General features: G+C 37.9%; 1 protein-coding gene across 1 annotated transcript in view; it reads right to left on the bottom strand.

The window, feature by feature from the left end:
• The window catches only part of KCNIP4 (potassium voltage-gated channel interacting protein 4), a 140,236-nt gene extending 127,477 nt beyond the window's left edge, over positions 1 to 12,759 (bottom strand). Inside the window, exon 1 of the mRNA XM_036763394.1 lies at positions 12,710 to 12,759. The gene's annotated coding sequence lies outside the window, so the exon portion shown is untranslated. The remainder of the gene's footprint in view (positions 1 to 12,709) is intronic.
• Between the last annotated feature and the right edge of the window lie 4,567 nt (positions 12,760 to 17,326).

The raw sequence follows: 17,326 nt of genomic DNA, 5'->3' as shown, positions 1-17,326 counted from the left end.
AGACTAATCCAGCTAATGAGCTAGCCAGCTCTTCATATGAAATAATGCAAAATATAAAGATGAATGGCTTTGGAATCAGATGAATTGGCTTCAAATCCCACATTTTTTCCTCACTATCAATATGATGCTAGCAAGTCACTGGCCCTTGGAGCTTCAATTTGCTCATCTGTAAAATGGGTAGACTAGATTGCCTCATAGAAAGGTCAACTCAAAGATTTGTTGATGCTTGGTCTAGAGATGAGAAGGCTTAGCTCTCTTCAAATACTTGAAAGGACATCATACAGAAGTGAGATTAGATCTGTTCTACTTGACCCCTGAATGCAGAAATAGAAGGAAAAAATGGGAATGCAAAAAAGGCTGATGAAGCCCTTATATATGTGGAAGGGTAAGGGCAGATAGGGACAGGATTTCCTGACAACTAGAATCCTCCAAGAGTACAATGGGTAGAAGACTCCTCATTGCTGGTGGTCTTCTAATGGAAGTATAATGGTTATTTATTGGAGATACTACAAATGGTGGCTTTTGGTCAGATTTGGTCTGAACTAGATGGCCTCTGCAAACCTTATTTTTCAATCAACATTTATTTTCTGAATATTCCTGCTTTTATCCAGTGCTGGCAGATATCATCTAATTAGGCAAGGGGCTTATGCCTTCTTTAGGGCTACTGGCAAGAGCTTCAGCCTTGGTGCTTCCTCTCATTTTGTGGTAATATTTAATTTTAAAAGACAAATTTTTTTTGGAGGGGAAAGAGGAGTTTGGACCTGTGATTTCATCAGTGTAGGGAGTACCTTGAGGACACTCTTTCAAACAGAACAGATAGAAAACTTCTACTTCCTAACTTGGGAAGTAGCACAGGGAATATGAGAAACTTGCCAAGAGGCCAAGGACAGTATTTGGTTAATAACTATATTAACTCTTTTGAAATTAATCTATTAATCCCTTAATGTTGATGAACAGGTACTGTTAGGAGCCTTAAAATTAGTCATTTGACCAAGAATAGCCAAATGGCTTTCTAGGAGCCAGTGTGTTAGGCCAAGGACAGGTAAATCAGGCTCTGACTAATGTTTCAGGAAGTGCCAGTCTCAGTTTCTAGCACATCTGTCTGTTTAGTTGAAGAGAATGTCAGGTGAGAGGGATGCAGTCGGAAGGCTAAGTTCTAGTAGGTTCAAGCCAGCATTCACAATTTTCTACTGGGCATCTGGCTCTAGTACAGGAAGACATTGAATTGGCCTGTCACTGTACACAATTCAAAGACATCTGAGAGAATGAAAATGGATGTCTTGACACTCGTCTAGGCTTTCTCCACATACCAAAATCAACCTGCTTGTCACATGATGATACTGATTCTTTGTCTCCTTTTCATTGATGAAAACAACTTTTCCATTAGAAAACTCTGTCAGTGATTCAGTTCAACAGCAAGGCTATTGCATATTAAGTGCCAAGTTTTCACAAGGCACTGGGGGCTATTTCATAATGGTATAGGTAGTCTTCTGTACAGGTAGTGAGTTCCTTGACACTGGAAATATCCAAGTAGTAGAAGTTAGATCATCACCTAAAGGATGATGTTGAAAGAATTCCTATGGGAGATGGGAAGTTAGACAAAATGATCCTTAATGTCCTTTCTAGAATCCAGATTCTATAAATAAGTTTTTGCATCACTCAGCTATTATTTAAGCCTGGCCACAGGAATTATTATTTTTAATTTACTCAGTATGAATAAGTAATGAATCTCTTAGGCCTCAGGTTAGTCATCTATACAATAGAGAGATTAATGTCAATTAATCTCAGATTTTTGTTATGAGAAAAGGGCAAAGAAAACACTATTTGGAGATAGGAAACAGTGGCATTTGAAACTGATCTTCTTCAACTGAGTTTTTTTGCTTAGCCTTTTGGCCAGTAGTGGAAAACATTTTTGTAGCTATTGACTGGCCTCCATGGCTGATGATAGAGGACATTTCCTAAGTCTCGTTGCTGCCTATCAAAGTCCCTACCTGGGCACTTACAGGGATCAGCAGCGATGTGTTGAATAAAAAGAAAAGAGCGCACTACCTTATTCCAAGCTATCCTTGCTTTTGCCTCTGTTCTCTATGATCCACATAGTAGTGTGGTGCAGTAAGCATTGGATTGGACTCAGAATCAAGAGAGCTAGGTTCACATCCCAGGGGACATAAACACAGGGCAAAATAAATCAGACACAGAATCAGGAGAGACAGGGACCTTGGGGGTCAAGTGACGTTGCGCAAATATCTTACTCTGTTTCACCACCTATAAAATGGAGAGATTAACACTTGTACTTCCTTCCTTGCAGAGTTGTGAGTGAAAGTAGGCTGTTATTATTATCTATCATATCCTGGGCCACCCCTCTATGGTAACCCACGTTGGTATGTCTTTCTAACCATAACCCCACACTTCCTTTTGCTTCCTATCAAAAAGTACTTGCCTTTTGTCCAATAAACTCATGCCTGCTAATGTGGTAATGATGATCACTGAGCTTGCATTGTAACATGATTTATCTGTTGACATGGTCTTAAATTCCAAGGATTGAGGCTATATATATACACGCACACACACACATATTTATCAGTATAATCATCATTATCATCAGGGAGTTTTTCCTTACAACAATGCTTTGCCTATTCATCTACCAAAGAACTCCAATTCCTCTTCCACTGAACAGTCTTTCAAACTCTTGAAATCCACAATTCTGCCCTCTCCTCCCCCTACCAAATCTTTTCTTTTTGAAGGTAAACATTTCCAGCTCCTTCAACTCATCTTCATTTGTCTTGATTTCCTGTCAATATATTTAATATAGAAATGTAATGATCATATCACTATCAATTCATATTTACTTATAATTTTATGGTTTGCAAAATGCTTTCCTTATAGTTATCCTGTGAGGTAGAGGGCATGAGTATCATTACTAATTTGGGGAAGTGATTTGCCCTGTCTTTTAGCTAGAATAATTGGCACATCCAAGGCTCAATTCCTTGACTCCAAATCTAGATGCAAACAAGGTAAAGTGGTTTGGGGGTGGGATAGAAAACATCTTAAGTAGGCACAAAGTCACTAGACAGTGATATCTAATCTAATAATGTGACTGCTTTGTATAGGTGACTTACTACCTTTCTTGGTAAATGTCCCTAAGGGCCCAGGTGGGTATTAGCTTCACCAAAGACTAGAAAAATAAGAAAATTATGCTCCCACAAGTCAGAGGACATGGACGAATTGTTAGGTAAGAATGAAAATAAATGTCTTTGGTTTCAGGATTGGTTAGGGAGGGTGTCTTAATTTTATTACCTGCCAGAAAAAAAACACAAGTAGCTAAACACTTTTGTTGTTGTTCATTTATGTTTTTAAGGCGGGGAGGGTGATGTTTCATAATTTTTCTGTAGATTGGATCTTTTTTTTATCTGACATGTAACCATAATTTAAGTTGTATTTATAATCTCTGCATATTGTGTTTCACCATCTAACAGCTGAGAGTAATTCATCTCCACATAACTTTCAGGTTTTCATTGGGAGTTTTTTATTTCGTGACTTAGATATTCCCTTTGGCCTCTCCTCAAATATTTTAAATTTTGACTACTGAGTAGAGAAACTAGAAAGCATTCAAACTTTCAAATCAGTTATTGGTTCTGCTAAGGAACATCATGGTATAGATAGAGGGCAAGCCATGGAGTTAAAAAGACCTGGATTTAAATCCTAGTTCATAGTAGCCCTCATTCCAGTCCTGACATATGCTAATTATGTGCCCAAGCAAAAGCTACTTAGACTCTCAGTATCCTAAAAGAAACTCTATGACTATAAGTTATAGATGGACTGGCAATCTGTATAGATGGAAGAAATTTTCACACTAAGAGTTCCCCACATGGATGAAATCATAGTACTGGACCCTCAGCAACCCTCTACCCCCATTTTTTTTTAAAAGTGAGTATAATGAATGAAGTAATTTTGTTTTCTTTATATCTTCCGTTAAAGAATAAAAACCTATACAGTCACATCTTCCTATTTTGTCCTTCTTAAGATAATGCTAGTTAATAAAAAAAGAGAATGACAAGGGTAAAAAATTGGGTATTTTAATTTCCACCTGATTGCTTTGCTGTCCAGCAAACCTGAGGGTCTTCCCCTCCCAATTTTTTAATTAAAGGGGCCATTCATTGACTTACTTCTTCAACAGGCCTATTCACTGAAGGTGCATTGACTCACTCAAAGTGAGAACCTGTAAAGACCTTAGTTTAAAAAGGAGAAGGCCTCTCGTTGCATCTTGAGCCATCTCTAGTCATTCTGATCTATATCTGGCCACTGGACCCAGATGGCTTTGGAGGAGAAAGTGAGGTTGGTGACACTGCACAGCCCTCCCTCACTCAGATACAATTCAATGCAAGACATGTCATCATCTCCCTCTTTGAGAACAAAGGACAAACCACAACCACACAATTTTTCTAAGGGACACTTTCTAAGCTAGCAAGTATTTTTTTTCTGGATAGCAAATAAAGAAACAATTCTCCAAGTTCAATTTAATAAAGGTTTGTTAAATGCTTATTATGGCTAGGAATACACATATAAATATAAAATAGTCACTTACATTATACTGGAAGTAAACAAAATGAACACAAGTATTTGTAAATGTATTTAGAGTAAATATAGAGTAATTTTGTACATGGCGGGGGGTGGATACAAACAACTGGGGGAAATCAGGGAAAACTTCATGTAGGTGGCATATGAACTGGGCTTGGAAGGAAACAGGGATTGTAAGGGTTCGACTGTAAGCATTTCAGACCTATGCAAATGACTTGGGGTAGGGAGGGAGATGTCATTGATAGAGAATAGCAAGTAGGGTAGGTGGACTAGAATAAAGAGTAGGGCATGGGAGTCATGACATAGGTCTGGGAAGAGAGGTTATAGTCTTGTTTTGAAGGGTTTTTTAAAAAAAATTTTGGAGGGGGGAAGGCAGGACAATTGAGGCTAAGTGACTTGCCCAAGGTCACACAGCTCATGAATGTGTCAAGTGTCTGAGGCCGGATTTGAACTCAGGTCGTCCTGACTTCAGGGCCGGTGCTCTACTTACTGCACCATCTACCTGACCCTTTGAAGGGTTTTAAATGCCGAACAAAGACATTTCTGTTTTATCCTAGAAACAATGGGAACCACTGAGTAAAACTTATTGAGGAAGGGAATGATATGGTTAGATCTTCATTTGAGCAGTATTAACTTTGGAGCTGTCTGGAAAAGGCATTGCTGAGGGAAGAGACTAGATTTAGGGAAATTAATTAAGAAATTATTGTAGTAGTCCAGGTGTGAGGGGATGAGAGTCTGAACTAGGGTGGTGTCCATCTGAGCAGAAAGAAAGAGACACACATTTAAGAGATATAGTGGAGGTAGAAATATAAGACTTGGCAAAAGGTATATGAAGCATTGGTGCTGGTAAGGGTGACTGACTGGCATAGCACAGTGCCTGGCACACAGCAGGTACTTAATAAATATTTACTGAATTGAACTGAAAATTCTAGGATGACTCTGAGGTTACAAAACTCTGTGACTGGAAAGATGGTGCCACCTTCACAGAAATAGAGGAATTAGGGAAAAGGGTAGGTTTTAGGAGAGAGGGTGGGAGTTAAGGAAAGAGGGGATCTCAGTGGGGGGATGGGAGATAGGGATGGAGGTAATTAGGAAAAAGGGTAGGTTCTAGGGGAGAGGGATGGACAGAGTGAGTTTTATTTGGGACATCTTGAGTTTGAATGGGACATCCTAGTGAAGATATCCTGCCAGCAACTGATGATTCAGGATTGCAGTAAGGGAAAGAGATGTATATTTGGGACTCATCTACATAGAGATGATAACTCATCCCAAGGGAAATAAGGAGAGAAAAGACAAAGTGAAGGCAAATAGCAACACTATGAGCCAAAAAAAAAAAGAATTAAAAACATGTATTAATGCTTACTATGTGCCAATTGAATTAAAATTCAATTCAACTAACATTAACACCTACTATGTGCCAGGCACTGTGCTTAGCATTGGGGATACATATAAGAAAAAGAAAGGTAGTCTCTGTCCTTAAGGAGTCTGTAATCTAATGGGATATGGGGGAGACAACACACGAAAGTGCCAATATTATGCTAAGTGCAGGGCACCCAAAGAAGAGTGAGGCTCTACTCTGCTCTCAACGACCTCACATTATAATAAGGGGCTGCGGAGGAGAAAAAGAGACAGGGAGGAGAAGGACTAAGAGTCTTACAGTGTGAGCCATAAAAGCTCAGAGATGAATAGTATGACAATACAATAATTATGAGTTCCTACAGTTAATGAGTTAATTCCATATTCTAGAACCAACACAATGCACCATTCCCCTTCCTTTCCTGACCTTCCTTACCTCTCCTCCACCAGCAAAGGAAACCTAAACCCATCCATCAGAAGCTCAGGCTGAAGGTCGTCACTAATACTTCACCATATATCTGCCAAAGGTGGGGGCAGGGTGGGGCTATGTTCTTACAGTAGAAATGGTCCCCAGGGTGTTCCATTGAATACTAATACATCACAAGTGTCTTGTATAAAGCAAGTTAATATATTGATTTATTTTTCAAAAGCAGAAAACTGCATCGCATGCAAACCTAAATAAACAGACCAATCAGACAGACAAAAAAACAAAACAAAACTTGCTTTGAATATCAGGAGATGCCGTTTTGGCAGCCGAGCAGGGCAAGAGCTTCAAAAGCCGCTCTTTAATGCTGCGTTTGGTACCACTCTGAGCGTAGAGGAAACCTAGAAGATACATTTGCAGTTGTGTTAATACAGTCTTCGGAGCCCATAGGGTGCATGCCGGGATAGTATAGCAGAAGAATTAGGGCAAGCAGGGATCAAGAAACATTCATTTACTCAATGAGAATCAGGCAGTTGGAGCCGAAAGAATTCTCCCCTCCCCCTTTAAAGCATACTTTCAAATATGAAAGTGTTCTTTTCATATCTGCAATAAAACTGTTACATTTAATGTAATGATTAGGAAATGTAGCCACTGAATTGCTAAAGTTGACACTTTTGAAAATGAAAACTAAAGGGTTGTGTCAACTTTTTCAGAAGGTACAAAGGGAGGAGAAATTCAATAAGCTTTATTGAAAAGTATTTAACTGGATTGAAATTTCGCCATGAAAAACAGCTTTGATGTCCCCTTTGATGACTTCCCAACCTCTCATCACTCACCACATCTGATGACAAAGGAGATCTTTCCCCTGCATAAATCGGCAGTAACCTGCTAGTACCTTTGCCTTCACTGAAAGTAAGAAACAAATCTCCTTGAGATGCAGCTGGGATGCCTTGATTAGCATAATTTGATATGCAGATATATGACAGTCCTTCATATTTTTTCCACATAGCAATGTTAATCAATGTAGTTTATTCAAGTGGGGCAATTTCAAAAGAAGAAAGATAGATTTGGAAGGATGTTAACCTCAGAGTAGGCTGAGAGGTACCTAGGAATCTGGGGTACCCATGGTTGGTACAAGGAAAATCAATAAAGGAGGGAGCATGGTGGCAAGTGTTTAAGACAAATGGCACTGTCAATCATGGAAATTATAATTGTCAAACTCATTACTAGCTTATTTATTCTTTTAAAACCAGGAAGACAATTCACAAGCTGAAATGTATTATCTTAAATAAACCAGCAAACATTCAAAATAAATATAAAACAAAAGCAGGGCACTCAATTTAAACCAAGGTAAGATGACCTCCACAAAGCAGTCCAGACTAATGTCTGCAATGCCAGGTCTTCAGGTGCAATCATTGCTGGCCCCTTCCCTGCCCCTATAAATATGAAGAGTCCAGATTAGCCAACAGGTCAGAAAATAAGTTGTCAATAGCCCTTTCAAAAATTAAAACAGTCCTTGACACTTTTTTGCAGAATTGTCACACTTTCCTGTATCCACACCTTTCACATGCTGTTCCTCTTATTTGGAAAGCCTGGTGTTTTCTTCTCTAACTAAAATCTTATCCATCTTTTCTAAAGGTCCAGCTCAAATACTATCCTCTCCACAAGGTCTAAATTTGGAATGCTAAAGCAAACCCCTGAGTGCCCCACTCTCGTCATGCCTCTGGGTTATACAGATCTTTTGAAGTGACAACCTGGAGCAAAATCCAAGAACTAATGTAAAGAATCACGTATTCTTTTTTTAAAAAGAGGATTCCATTTAGTAATAGGGAAAGCATGGATATATTTATCCTGCTATATTAGTGTGATTTGGGGGGTGGTGGAAGTGGGAGTTGTTTCTTTGATAACTATGTAAACCTTCCCATGACATCCAGTGGCAAAATCCTAAAATAGTTTAGGTAAAGTAGGATGTGATATTGTTAGACTAGAATTCTGTTTCCAAGAGGAAACTCAAAAAGTTAGACTGGTATCGTTCTCCTTATTAGACAGGTGCTTTTCATAGGATTTTTTTTTCTGAGCCAAGTTATGCCCTGGAGTGTAGGTGAGTAGCTTGTTTCAAAGGCAACTTTACTTTATTCCATCACTTTTTTCTTGGAGTCTCATTCTCCTGCTGGGCAATGTGTTTCCAAGGAGCAAGTACAGCTTCACATTTCATGTATCCGTGTTCTTTATTTTTTGGGGGAGAAAATCTACATCTGTCATGAGAGAAACACTATTTTTTTAATCTTTAGTTTGGGGCTCCTTGGTTTAATGTGTAAGTTTTTCAAGTATGGGTGAGGATCATTAATGTCTGCTACAAACGATGCCAGCAATGACACATCTTTGGGCCAGGACTTAATTTTGATACATTGATAGATCTTTTTTTTTTAAATCAGTACAAGCAGGGTCTCCATTAATGCATATGGCAAACACACAATACATTCTTATCTTGTGGGAGAGAGAGCAGGCTTTTTATCCAGGTCATTAAATATAACTTCTATACATTATTGACCTATTATTCATTGGAGGTTTTCTTATAATTCTTTTAATATTTTTAGAGCACCAATGTAGTGGGGTTTAAGCTGTGTATGTTTCACCTCTCATTCTTAATGTGAACTTGCACGTCCTCTATGATGTTTTTACATTACTTCTGTTGTATAAGACAATGCTGGAAATTTTTATTCTTATAACATTTTGGCACTCTATCATTTTACAAATGAGGAAACTGAGGCAAAGAGAGGTTAAAAGACTTGTTCAGAGTCACAAAGGTAGTAAGTGAGGTCACCTTTGAACTCAGCTCTTCCTCACTCCAGGTTTAATGTTCTACCCACTGAAGCACTAAGCTGCTTCTTTAATTGAGTTAACTTTCCAGCTGAAACAATAGCTACTTAAGATAGATAATATATATGTGTAACTTTGTATCTCTAGCCCTTAACATAATAGTTACTTAATAAATGCTTGATGACTTGACTTGACTTCTGTAGGTGGGTGTTGCTGGGATTTTACTCCAGGAAGACCACTAGTCAATATAGTTTCAGCACATAAACTAGTTATGAAAACCATGAAGGCAAGAAGTCCACTAATACCATAAGCTCAATCAATTAGCTCTGGTTTTTTCAACTTTAAAGGTTTTCTGCAATTCAGAAGGTGATATAAGTTGGGACTGTAATGGCACCTTCAAAACTAAATCGTAGGAAAAGAGAAGAAAAACTAAACACATCGACCAATTAACCAAGATTTATTGATGCTTTTGGTCAGTCATTTTCAGTCATTTCTGACTCTTTGTGACCTCACTTGGGGTTTTCTTGGCAAAAACACTGGAGTGGTTTGCCTTGTCCTTCTCCAGCTCATTTTACAGATGAGGAAATTGAGGCAGAGTTAAGTAACTTACCTAGGGTCATATAGTAAGTGTCTGAGGCTAGATTTGAACTCAGGAAGATGAGTCTTCCTGACTCCAGGTCTGGCATTCTATCCACTCTACCACCTAGCTGTCCCAAGGATTTATTAAGTACCTATTACATGCCAGGCACTGTTTTAGGTACTGGAATACAAAGACAAAAAAGAAATATGTATTTTTTTTGGCCTTTAAGGAGCTCCCATTCTATCAGGGGACAAAGCAGGCACCTGAAAAAGTAGAGACAGAAGATCGACACCATATTAATGATCTGGGGCTGAAAATGCATTTCTTTCGATCAAGGAAAAAGATTTCATCTTAAAGACCTTGGTGCTATTGAAGATAAGTTGGCCTATCATTAATCTTGGTTGCTCCTCTTTCTGACCCTTCAAATTTAAATAGTGGTTTAAGCAAGTAGTCATTTTTCATCGGCTACTTTCTTTCCCAGATACAAGAAATGCTATTCCATTTAAATTTCAGGCCTCAGGGGCAAAAGATGATTCCTAAATTATGGATTCAACAAGTATTGATGATGATCATATAAGTGGCAAGTCACCCCTCCCTGCCTCTCTTCAGGAAAACATTTATATAAGTGAAAATTATGGCCTTTATCTTCTTCCTAGCTCTGATTTACTTAGTAACAGCCTAACAGAAGAAAAGAAAAATGGTTCCTATGGTTTGGCCTGAGAAGGAAGTTCCCTGCTCCATAATTTACAACCTTTCTCTACTTCCATCCTATGCTTTTAAATTGTGGACACTATTTTTCTTCTTAGAGCCTAAGTCTGCAGATGACTAGTGAATGAAAATGGCTAACAACATTTTCTCAGACACAATGTCTCCTGGGGATCAACAAATAGGAGAAAAATCACCAGAGTTTCAAAGGCCCTTTGAGTCTCTCCTGATCCCTTTTTGAACCAATGACAAGATTATTAATCAGCAGCAGCATTGAATAGGATTCTTTAAGTTGCAAATATGAACTAGTCAGATAGCTAAGTAACCTATGTGTCTATAGGTCAATGATCTGCTTAGAGTTCACTTTAAAACTTTGAACCAGATGGGATTTTTAAATATGTTCTTGAAAAAGCAAATGCCAAACAACTGTTAAGCTTTTAGTTTTGTCATTTATAACCAGGTCACCCTCCATTCACCAAACTAATTTTTACGTATACCCAGTGGTGCGCTAGTAAGCATTTAACAACTGGCTCTCTACAACAAAATGCACACATTATACACATTTATATTTAATTTGCATTATTTACATTTTCTCCATCACTTTAAGTCGAACTGACAACAAAAATATTAATCCCTGATTTTTTTTTTTAGCATTTTCTAATTCCTAGGGTATAAAAGACTCACTCTGCAAGTTTAAGAATCTCTCTTGTAAGCTAGTTCAAGCTGGCTACAACACATCCCTTGGTACATCCAATTTCTGTTGGGTGACATAAGTTATAAGATCCATTCCAGCTCTAAATTCTGTGATCTTATGACCCACATTAAGGGAACCAATTGAAAATGGGGTACTAGGAAACCAGAATTTGGGGCTTTGAAATTAATCATATATTTTTCAGCAGATTTTCCTTCCCAAATGTGTTTAGATTTGTCAAATATTAAAACACATTTGCCTTCCCCAGTACTTCAGTTTACTCCCTGAGGAAGCTGGCTCTAGGTGCTTGCTGAGTTTTAAATTAAAATCAAATCAAAATCTGCTATGGATAAACCTCAAAGAGGATCATCTACATGCAGAGATCTGAAGGCTTCTATGCGAAGAAGTAATTCTTCACATTGCCATTCGGATATGCCTATTTCTATTTAAATGAATTTTACACTGTTCTATCCTTTTGCTCTTATATTCCTCCCTTCCCCCCTCTTGGGGGAGGGTAGGATTACAGTCAATTCTTGGTCATTTTATAGACTGTATATTTTGTGAGTCATTCAGGTAAAAGGATAACTGGAGGTTGGTTTCTTTCCACCACCATCCTTTTTAATCTCCCTCAATCCACTCACCTCATCTTGTCATTTCATGAGTTGTTGGTTAATTCAGATAAACTGTATATTCTGAATCACAGAATTTTATAATGAGAAAGATATTTAAAAATCATCCATTTCATCTCCCCCCTAATCTTCTTACTTTAAAGATGCAGAAAGTGAAGCTCAGATAGATTAAATGATTTGTTTAAGGTCATACAGGTAGCCAATATTCAAGGCAAAATGAGAGCCTACATTTCTTTCATTAAAAGTCATCCAGGGTTGTGGAGTGATTTTTGTATTCTCTGCAGTGCACCGTTACTTCCCTTCATCATCATAGATTAACCAGAAACAGCTGTATTCTGAGGAGAAATAATGGTAGAATACTATAATATTTTATGTTTTCAACCTTCTCTTATATAGTTAAAGGAGTTAGTGATATGACTCTAGGCAAGTCACTTAACTCTATGCCTCAGTTTCCTCATCTGTAAAATGAGCTGGAGAAGGAAATGGCAAACCACTCCAGTATCTGCCAAGAAAACCCCAAATGGGGTCAAGAAGAGTTGGATACAACAGAAATGACTGAACAAAACAATGTCTCTCTACTAGACTAAAGCTGAATAAGGGCAAGGACCATGTCTTAATGTATTAGGAAGACAATAATCACAATATAGATGATAACTGTCAATATGCCTGTGTAGTTCTGTACTGCAAAATATAAGACTCTCCATATAGAAAGTAGAAGTAAACCATTTATTCAGATACCAGAGAACCAGATCTTAAAACCAATTAAGTCCAATCCATCACAGTAGCAAAGAATTCAACACACAACATCACAGCAGAGAACCACTCCATCCCAAAGCCATCTGCCCCCCCCCCCCCGGGGGCCTTCCCATTAACACACTCACAGCACAGCTGGCTTGCATGCATCTGCTTTCTCCCTCAGTTCTAACCTCTCTCTCACCATTTCCTGTGGCACACTTTCCTTTTCCTCTCAGTAAGCTCTTCCCACCACATGTGAGTTGGGCTTCCTGTGACATAAGCAGGTCACATGGCCTATTAACAGGTGGGAAAGATCTTCAAATTTCCCTTACCATTACACTTAGCTAAACTTTCTAATGCCCAGACTAACTACTGCATGCAGTACAGTGAGCATTTAATACATTTTTTGAATGAAGTATGAAAGAAGACCTTTCCAGACTTATTTTGTATTCCTCACTTTCCTGACCTCTGTTGCAGTGAACCTAGGTATTTCCTGCACATGAAATTTTTTCTCACACCCCTGAACCTATGTATAAGTTGTCCCACATGTGCGGCAATAGGCGCACTCCTCACAACTGGTAGACTCTCTGTCTTTTAAGGGCAACTAGATGTCATGGTAGATAGAGCCCTAGACATGAAGCCAGGAGGACCAGAGTCGAATAGGGCCTCAGAGACTTACTAGCTATGTGACTGGGCAAATCACTTAACCACAATCTGCCTCAGTTTCCTCAGTTGTAAAATGGGGATAATAACATCTATCTCCCAGGGTTGTTGTGAGAATCAAATGAGATAATATTTAGAAAGCATTTAGCATGGTGTCTGGAATATAATAGATGTTTAATAGGATTTAATAAATTTAATAACTAAGGATTGAGTTAATCCTTCGGTTCTTCCTTTCTTCTTCCTCCCTCCTTCCCTTCCTTCCTAGCATAATTTGTGAGCTACCTCCTACGCAAATACATCCCTGAACCCAGCTCCACAGTAAGCAGTGTTCTCATTCTTCACGATTTTTATTATTTTGCATATATTTTGTATTTACTTATCTGTATACCGGTTAGATCTTCCAAGGTAACCCAGGGCAGGGATAATTTTTTTCTCTGTATCTAACAGAATGCCCCTGAATGAGCAGGTATGTAATAAAAGTTCATTGAATTGGACTGGAGAATGAAAAGATGAATCCTGTTTTCACATAATCAATTAAGAATATTAGGCAAAATATTGTTGTACCTCCTTCTTTCATGCCCATAGTATATGCCATAGCGAAAACAGTAAGACTGCCACAAAAGCTCTAACCTGAGTGTTTAATTATTAAATAAATTCAGAATCAGATGTGATCTAAATTTAAGATATATAGATATATATAGATACACACATACATACACATACACGCACACACACACACACACATATATATATACATATATATATATATATACATACACGTATATATTTCTATCAATCGTCTTTCAGGCTAAGGACGTATGGGTATATATATATGTGTATATATATATAAAATAAATCTGTATCTCATATATATTACATCTCTCTATGTGTATATATATATATTATATATATCATTTTTATGTATATACATATATACATATTTCTTTCAGGCTAAGGAAAATAGACATTTAACTTTTAGTATTTCCTATAATCAAATTATATAACTTCAAATTTTCCTTTGGGAATATCTAATAGCTTGATTAAAGACAGGAAGCTGACCAAACTGCTTTTGAATTAATTTTCCAGTAATGTGAGCGCAACAAAGTTATTTATTCAATTATTTTTAATGAGGGCATAAGATTGTAAATATTATTTTCTCCTCAAAACAGAGTGCTCCCCTTTACAAAGACTCTTCCTGATTTTTAACCCAAATTTATTGAAGTTGCTGTCTTCCTGGACAAGCAATGTTATTCTGGTCATCTTTTAATCTGCAAAGCTTGCTGTGCCAAATTACTGTTATTAACATGTTTTAGAAGGCTCAATTATATGCTTTTCCTAATGATATTTAACTTTCTTCATAAGAAGGTATTATATAATGTCAGATATTATTATTAGTTAATAGAGGTCCAGTCTTGGATGTCAGGAAGAGCTTCATTCAAATCCCACTTCTGCCACATATTAAATGAGTGACAAGAGGAGCTAAGTGGCAGAGTAGATAGACTGCCAGGCCTGGAGCCAGGAAGATTCATCTTCTTGACTTCAAATCTGGCTTCAGACATTGGAATTCCCATCAATGAAGCTCAAAATCTAGAATACATATGGAATATAGTATATAAAGAGTATAGAAACAGCAATATATACGGAATACATATGTGTATATTACATGTATACAATCATATATGTGTGTGCATATATTACTTATATTTATGAATAGAATGCGCATATGTTACGTACGCACATATGAATGTGCATATATATATTGTCTCCTTATGTCCAGGGAAAGGACAGCGATTATCTGGTTGACCTTTCCACCTTGGACTTTCTAGAATTTGAGCTTCATTGACGGGGAACCCAGTGTCACCTCAACCCATAAATAGGCATGGATAGTGTTGGTAAATGCTCTATGTAGAAAGTGATACTCGAACTTAGTCTTGAAAGAAGTAGGGAAAGAGAACTGAGGAAAAGTGCATTCTGGGTATGAGGCATGGCCAATATCCAATAAAGATATGGAGATGAGAGATGGAGTACAGTGTGTGAGAAACATAGGAAAATCTATCATGACTGGGTTGTAGAGTAAGGGAAGGAGAATGATGTATAGTGAGGTTGGAAAAGTAGACTGGGAACAGGTTATAAAGGACTTTAAAAGACAAAGAGAAGACTATGCTTTATTCAACAGGTAATGGGGAGCCACTGAATTTATCACATAGGGAAGTGGTTTGGAGAAACCTACACAGGCAAAATCATTTTAGCAGCTATACTTGGGATGAATTGGAGGGGGAGAGACTTGAGGTAGAGAGGCAAATTAGGAGGCCATTGAAATAGACCACAGTGAGAGGTGATGAGAGATTGGACTAAGGTGGCATCTGTGTAAGTTATCAGTTGGGGAAAATATGCAGAGATGCTATGAGGTAGAAATATCAAAATCTGGCAATTGAGCAGATTTGCAGGATGAGAATATATGGGGAATCAAGGATACCAATGAAATTATTAACCTGAGAGATGAGAAGAATGGTAGTGTTTATGATAGAAGAAGGGTGGTTTGGGAACAAGTTCCATTTTGAACATGTTAGGTTTGATATGGCTACATGACCTCTAGCTTGAAATGTCTAATCTACTGTTCTTGACGTGAGACTGTATCTCAAGTTAGAAACTAGAGCTGGCAAGATGGATCTTGGCAAAATCTGCATAGACATGGCAATTGAATCCACAAGAGCTTCAGGGATCATGGAAATGCCCAGGAGTCTAGAGGGTAAAAAGTCCAAGAAGATGGCAAGGCCTGGGGGACTTTGGAAAGTGATTGCAGGGCATATGGTTGCCAATCAATGACTTTTGGAAAGGGCACTGTGGGATGTTGAGTTGAAGTATAGTAAGGCTCTGGGTTACCTCAGCCCTTGCAACTGTGGGGATGAGAGTGCTACCATTCAGTAGGGCTAGAACATTCAACATGGGCAGTGGAGACTGATGGGGGAGAGGAAAAACTCTCTGAATTACTGGGTAACTGTTGGCATCTATAAATAATACATAATTATTATGACAGTAGCACAAATGTCATTTATAACTAAACATACACATTGAGGATTCATACACTAACATTTTCACCAAAATGGGCATATGAAAAGTTTGGAGATCACTAAAATGGATAATCGATTAGAGAGAAATAAAAAAAAATCCTTCATACAATGAGGTCCCAGTTGAATTTAAATATTATGAATTTTCATTACTTAATCCCATTCGTCTCAGTGAAATAGATTGAAGGAACACCAGAAGAACACTAGTGTGAATGATGTATGGTGAAGATTAGGTGAAGCATGAGAGGCAATAAGATGAGGTGGGGGGAAGGGAGCTAAGAGCATAAGGCAGTATGGAGTTGAACTAGAAAACTACAGGTAGAAATTGGGATTGGGACGGGACAGTGCAGTTTGAGCAGACATGATGGACAGTTGCCTGGGAAAAAACTGGGGAATAGAAAGATTAGATGTCACAGTGAGTACAAAGGACAGGGTTGGGAGGGGTAAGGCACATGAGAAATGGACTAATAGGAGGTTATGATCAGATGGAAGAATGTCAGAGTTAATTGATTGTGGAAATGGAACACTGGAAGATGTGGGTGACTTCTCTAGGACCTCTTTTTGTGTGGCTGAAGTGAGGGTCATGGGATTTGAGGAGATTAAAGCACATCTAGAATGCAAGTGTGTGTTTATCACCCAATTTCACCTGCTGAATTCTGAGAGCCTTATCACCAGAAGGTTGACTAGCAGATGATTAATTTTTATGGCTGGAACAATTCACTAATGGTATCTACTATGATATAGAGGGGTTGTGGTTTTAATCTGTGGAAAGGGCACCAATGTCAGTCAAATTATAGCTCCTAGAAGTTGTGAAGCTGACATAATAGTTGATAAGCACACCTTAATTTTTTTTCCTAGCTAAACAACACAGACTGAAACAACTTCAGATTTCAATTGAGTTATATATTCCGCAGTCCCTTGATAAATTCTGCTACAAGTATAGTTATCATTAGACTTTTTAAAAAAATCCCAATGTAAAGAACATTCCAAAAATTTTTGGACATCTGTGAATCTCCTGAGAGTACTCCTTAGCTAAAAAAATATGTAATTTTTTTCCCAATTCTTTTTCCATAATCT

Source organism: Trichosurus vulpecula, chromosome 6 (genome assembly GCF_011100635.1).
Source record: "Trichosurus vulpecula isolate mTriVul1 chromosome 6, mTriVul1.pri, whole genome shotgun sequence".
NCBI lineage: Eukaryota > Metazoa > Chordata > Mammalia > Diprotodontia > Phalangeridae > Trichosurus > Trichosurus vulpecula.
Note: the sequence above shows the minus strand (reverse complement) of the source record. Positions and strands in the feature narration are given on the sequence as shown.